The sequence below is a fragment of the Hibiscus syriacus genome, unplaced genomic scaffold (assembly GCF_006381635.1).
Source record: "Hibiscus syriacus cultivar Baekdansim isolate YM2019G1 unplaced genomic scaffold, ASM638163v2 tig00110198_pilon, whole genome shotgun sequence".
Lineage (NCBI taxonomy): Eukaryota > Viridiplantae > Streptophyta > Magnoliopsida > Malvales > Malvaceae > Hibiscus > Hibiscus syriacus.
The window spans coordinates 1,659,511-1,666,591 of NW_024062623.1; the positions used below are offsets into that span (position 1 = coordinate 1,659,511).

A 7,081-nucleotide genomic window follows, 5' to 3' on the forward strand; every position below is an offset into this window, starting at 1 on the left:
GCGTAGCTCGAAGCTTTGCAATTGGACTCGATTAGACTTTGTAGACGCCATATGTTGGTGTGCTTTTACAGGATTAGCTGACTGGGCAACCAAATTTCCAATACCAAAGGAACCTATTGGTTCAAGGAATAGTTAAGAGGAAAAGTCCTTATTAAAGAGGAAAAACATTGTTACTACAAATCACGTCAATAAAGGATTATATATGCGTATCATATTGTATTTTGCATAACGATGCGAATGATATTAGAATATTTAAAATTTTTGGGATCTGCGTAAAATAAAGGCCATATTTTGTGGATGAATTTGAAATATTAAAAAATTTGAGAATTAATTTAGATGAGAGTTATAGTTTAAAGATAAAATTGGAATGTTAAAAGGTTTGGAGATCAATCTAGAATGAGAATCATAGTTTAAGGACATACAGTGCAATTAGCTCTTAACTTTTTATGTGTCCAAAAAAGTTAAATTTAAAAAAAAAGAACTTTAGGAGGCCAAACATAATTTATCATATTTTTATATATTTATTATAATGGTTTAAATAAAGTTTTGAAAACTTTAGGGGGTTAAACATATATTTTCCTTCCAGTTTTATGTCTTTGATTTAAGAATTACGAATTACATGTCTTTTTTCTTTGGGTTTCTAGCTTTATAATTTTTTTCTTAATATAACACGAACTAAATGACTTCGATAGTTAAGAGATTATTGTTATCCTTCGAGATTTAAGAGTCGAGCACCACAGATGTAGAGATATAAACATTAATTGTTAAATAGTTGAAATTTTTGAACAAATATTATATTATTTAACCTCGATTTATTAAAAAAAAACCCTAATACTTCCTCTCTCATGCGCTTTGAACTATTTTCGTATGCACTTTAGCAACAACTAAAGTTAATCTAAAAATAAAGGTACAAAATATCAAAAACATTTAAAAGTAAAAAATCATTTTTAAGGCATAAAATCTTCTTTATAAAAACCTAATCCCTTAATTCATATACGCAAAAGTCTAACAATTATGTTAATCAAAACAGGTTTCGGAGGTTAGGATGATGTACTTAAACAACTTCGAGTGCTAAATTGATACAAAAATATCATAGGGACGAAAATGATAAATTGAATCTACTACAAGGACGAAATAACCCTTAAGCCTAAATTTTAAAATAATATTTATCTAATAATTAGCTTTAAACACTAAAAACATTATATAAATACTTAAATGTTAAATACTAATAAAAATAACAAAGGATTTATACGAATTCATAAAAGAATATGAAGTACAAATATAATTAACTTGTTACTTGAATTAATGATCAATACAATGGATATTATCAATCACATTTTCTCTCATCTTACAAACTAACGACATCAAAGATTCAATGAAATTTGAGTTTTAAAATAAATTATATAAAGTTAAGCACACATTAATTATTGATCTAACTATAAATTATGTGAATTGTTATAAAAAAATTGTTTTAAATAGTTGAAGGTGATTAAAAGTTAGTATCTATTTATAATTTTTTTAATCATTGACAATACACATGTCCTACAGATACAACTGCTCAAACTCAGAATTTTAAGAAGAAAACAACATTCTCTTTAACCATTAAGATCACTCAATAGATTCGTTATAAAAAATCTTACATATTATATATATAAAAGTAACTCATGATATATTAAAACAATGTATTATAAAAATATTATAATACTATATACATATTTAAAAGAAGTTTATGTCATATTGTACGAACTAAGCGACCTCAGTGATTAAATGATTGTTATTATCCCTTAAAGTCTGGGATTAGAACACCACATATACAAGAGTGTACGAATTTAATGTCAAATTATTGAGAGTATTTGAATAGATACTACCTTGTATTCACCCCATATTAATAAAAAAAAAGTTTTTCATATTATTGAATTATAATTTTTAATATCCATTAATTGATGGAATAGTAAAATAGATGCATATTATTCCATCTTGTAAAACTATATTAAAGCCTCGTGGACATGAATTATATGACTTAGGGGCCGTTTGTTTACTGCTGAATGGAACCATTCAGCGCTGAATGCTGAACCGTTCAACATTCAGCGTGTTTGATTCTCACCTCTGAATGAAGACTATGCTGAATGAAACAGCAAAACACTGCTGAATGATTCAACATTAAAGTACATTCTGAATCATTAAGCACCCGGTATTTTACCATAATACCTATTTTTTCACATGTTGTCTTATTAAACAATCATATCTTATAATATAATAAATCAATATGAAGGTAAAAATGAAAATATTCATAATTCAGATTGTACATTCAGAACCATTATCAAACAACATGTCACATTCATAGCTAATTCATACAGAGCCTTTGAATCATTTAGGTCATTGAATAATTGAGCGTTTAATCATTTTATTTTATCAAACAGCCCCTTAAATTACAAAAAATTCAGTATACATGAGTGGGGTCCATCTCCAGCTAAGTGCCACTAAACTAAGGTAATATAGTGTAAGATAAGATAAAGTGGGAGTAACAAACGTTTGGAGTGTGCTGTGATTAAGCATTTGCAATAATTCCATCATCAGATTAAGACCCTTTCTTTCTATTCATCTTTCTGATTAATTATGAGTCCATATCTTTCTTTCTTTCTTTTTTTGATTATGATTATTGTTTTACAGAAAGCAGCCGATATAGACGCAGTGCAATAACAAGTTAATTAGTTAATGAAAGTTGTTTTCACAGTATATGGACCATAAATGTTAGCCACGGATAGCACTTGCAGAAATGTAAAGTGGGGGCTTAGCCATTGAGTGCAGCAACCTCTTTCGTTCCATTTCAGAGCCTATTTTTACGAGGAATTTCATATGGTGGTCTGCTCAGCAACTCAAATCAACGTTAATGGCAACATTTTCCTAATAAGCAACAGAAAATCTCCTGTTTTCTGGCCATTAGTAGAATTAAAGAAACTTCCATTTTAGAAGAGAATAATAACTTTTATGTAAGAAATATAATACAAAGGATGAACTATATTGATAATCCATTTTATTTTCGGTTTGTCTTATTTTAGTTATTGGTTCTAAAAAATATTTTTTTGGCCATTTTACTCTATTGATTTACTATATTTCGATCATTGGATCGTTAACTTGCGATATTTTGATTACACGAAACGTTAGTAAAAATGATTAAATTTTAATTATCCCTTAATATTAGATAAAATACTAATTTGACCTTAAATTTCAGATAAAATGGTAATTTAACCCCTAAATCCAATCAAAGTCTCCACACTCGATCATCGCTCATCATCGTTACCGATCACCCAAGAAAAAAATTCATAATTTTGAAATGAAATAAATTTTAAATGATATGATTTGAAAAACTCGATTTGTGAATATGAAAAGACATGATTTGGAAACAAGCTGAACCCTAACTCGTTTAAACCTAAAACGATGAGTTTTAATTGAGTTTATATGCTTTTGTTCTATCAACTATCAACCCACTTAGTTGAACCTAAGCAACTATATATATAAGAAGCAGAAACTCAACACAGTTACAGTGACTCAATGCAATAAATGATAGAAAAACAAACTTGTAATATGATATATTGATATCACATATTCACCAATAAAAAAAAGAAAAAAAAATTACACCAACTCTATGCAGACCATCTATTTTACCTGTATTGATCAAGCAAAAAATAAAATCTTGTTATTTTATTTGTTTAAAAGGAAATCAAGATCCATTTAAAAAATATTTGAAAAAATTATACGTAACCATGCCAATCTTTTCGGTATATTTTTTTTATAAAATTTATATTATAATTATATTAAAATTAAAATATAAAAAATAATAATACATAATTTACCAAAATTTATATAAATTATTTATTATCATTATAATATAAATATATTATGATATATATCTAGATTTTTGAATATATATTTTTTCATTTTTAAATAAATATAATGATAAATTTTTATCATCGTTTATTTTTAAATGAATTTGAAGGGTTCTAGACTAGATTTGTGAAGTTAAGAAATTTTTCCGGTGAGATGAATATCATATTCAAATTCAGAAGGTAGAGAAAGAGTGAATTGGAGATTTTGAGGTCCAATGGTCGTTGGCAAAAACAATTGACGATGATCGGTGATAAAAACTGACGGTGATCAGTAAAAGTGACGAGCGGCGACCAATAAGTAGGACTTTGATTAGATTCGAGGTCAAATTAATATTTTATATAAAATTTAGAGGTTAAATTAATATTTTATCTAAAATTTAGGGTCAAATATATACTGTATAAATTTTAGGGTCAACTTAAATTTATCATCTTCACTAACTTGCCGCGTAGATCGAAAATAAAAGTGAACAAAACATAATTTTTTTCAAAATCAATAACTAAAATGAGATAGACTGAAAACAAAAGGGACAAACTTTATAGTTTACCCTAGTATAAAGTATGCTCATCATTATCCACTCGAGTAGTGTTCATCAGGTAATGTATATGCGTGCGTGTGTGTAACTCTGAACATTTATCATTGAAACAAGAAATGACTGAAATCATCACATAGTAGACCCCCACTGATGACCTAAGCAATCTTCACTCCAAGAGAATCTATTTCTTAACCCACACCTTTGCTTCTCCTCCCATTCTCATTCATCCGAAAACACAAGCGATGAAGCCATTGAAGATCAAAGTTGCAGAAATCTCTGTAGCTCTGATTTTGTTTTACGCATGCATCGTAGCAGAAGGGAAGATCAAAAAATCCAAGAGAATTTACATAATTCACATGGACAAGTCCAGCATGCCACACAATTTCACTCATCACTCCCAATGGTACGATTCATCTCTAAAATCCGTCTCCGAATCAGCATCCATGCTCTACACATACGAGAATGTCATCCATGGCTACTCGACGAGGCTGACACCGGTGGAAGCTGAGTTGCTTCTTAAACAACATGGAATCCTCTTTGTTCTACCCGAAGTTCGATATGAACTTCACACAACTCGAACACCGGAGTTTCTTGGATTAACACAGTACAGCGCTCGGATCCCCACATCTGCTTCAATGAGTGATGTGATCGTTGGGGTATTGGATACAGGTGTTTGGCCCGAGCTGAAAAGCTTCGATGATTCCGCGCTTGGACCAGTGCCGTCATGGTGGAAAGGCGGGTGTCAGGTGGGAAAAAACTTCAGTTCATCTGCAATAGGAAACTAATCGGTGCCAGGTTTTTTTCACAAGGGTATGAAGCTTCCTTTGGAGCTATTGATGAAACAATGGAATCGAAGTCTCCGAGAGATGATGAAGGACATGGAACTCACACGGCTACTACTGCTGCCGGCTCGGTTGTGCCTGATGCTAGCTTGCTAGGATATGCTAACGGGACTGCACGTGGGATGGCATCACATGCCCGACTGGCTATCTATAAGGCATGCTGGCTTGGTGGCTGTTTTAGCTCTGATATTACAGCAGCCATGGACAGAGCTGTTGCCGATGGAGTCAATATTCTGTCAATGTCGATCGGTGGTGGACCATCGGAGTACTATCTTGACAGTGTCGCTATTGGAGCATTCTCAGCAGTTGCACAAGGGGTTTTTGTATCTTGTTCAGCAGGAAATGGTGGACCTGTACCAGGCAGCTTGTCGAATGTTGCACCATGGATTGCGACCATAGGTGCCGGAACATTAGACCGGGAGTTTCCTACCCTTATTACTCTTGGAAATGGCGAGAAATACACCGGCGTGACACTTTATAATGGAAAACTAGTATCTAATTCCACTGTGCCACTAGTTTATGGCGCTAATGTGAGCAATTCAAGCGTTGGAGGTTTTTGCCTGGATGGAATTTTGATTCCGGAAAAGGTTTCGGGGAAAATTGTGGTATGCGATCGAGGGGGAAATGCGAGGGCGGAAAAAGGAGTGGTGGTTAAGGCTGCTGGTGGTGTAGGAATGGTTTTGGCGAACATTAATCCTTTCGGCGAAGAGCTAATCGCGGATGCGCATCTCTTACCTTCAGCAGCTGTTGGTGAGAAATCCGGAGATTCTATCAAGAAATATATATCTTCTGATCATAATCCAACAGCCACAATTGGTGCTGCAACCACAGAGTTAGGTGTTCAACCATCCCCCTTGGTTGCAGCATTCAGTTCGAGAGGTCCGAATCTGATCACTCCAGCTATACTTAAACCGGACCCGGAGTCGATATCCTTGCAGGGTGGACTGGTGAGGTTGGTCCAACCGGGTTAGAGATCGACAAAAGGCATGTAAACTTCAATATCATTTCGGGAACATCGATGTCATGCCCCCATGTTAGTGGTTTAGCTGCAATTGTCAAAGCTGCTCATCCCGAATGGAGTCCAGCAGCCATTAAATCCGCCCTCATGACCACTGCTTACACATCTTACAAAAATGGTGAAAAGATTAAAGATGTTGCCACAGGAGAGCCAGCAACACCGTTTGATTACGGTGCCGGCCATGTCGATCCAGTTGCAGCCCTCGACCCTGGCCTCGTCTATGATGCCACCACCGATGACTATCTCGGTTTTCTTTGTGCCGTGAACTACACACGAGAACAAATTAAGGGCACTACTCACATAGACTTTACTTGTGACACAAGCAAAAAGTACACCGTGGGAGATTTCAACTATCCATCCTTCTCCGTTCCCCTTGAAACTGCCTCGGGAACAAAGGGAGGCACCGGCGTCTCAAGCACCGTAAAGTATACAAGGATCCTTACGAATGTCGGTGCTCCTGCAACATACAAGGTTTCTTTGTATTCACAGACACAAGCAGTGAAAATCTCGGTCCAACCAGCAACACTAAGTTTCAGTGCACAATACGAGAAGAAGAGCTATACCGTGACATTCGGAGCTAGTTCTATGCCATCTGGTTCGACCAGCTTCGCACGTCTCGAATGGTCCGATGGAAAACACATTGTTGGTAGTCCAATAGCTTTCAGCTGGACATAATTGTATTAAAAAGTGCTTGGATTTAAAAGAAAAATCAAGAACAATGCTGGGAATAACTGTACAGTGAGCTACCTGTATAAGGAATTGTCATATGAAATCTGACTAGATTCGAAGATTCCTGTCTTT

The 7,081-nt window shown here is 34.1% G+C and overlaps 1 pseudogene; it reads left to right on the plus strand.

The window, feature by feature from the left end:
- The first annotated feature begins 4,633 nt into the window (after window positions 1–4,633).
- Window positions 4,634–7,081, plus strand: LOC120218613 (annotated as a pseudogene).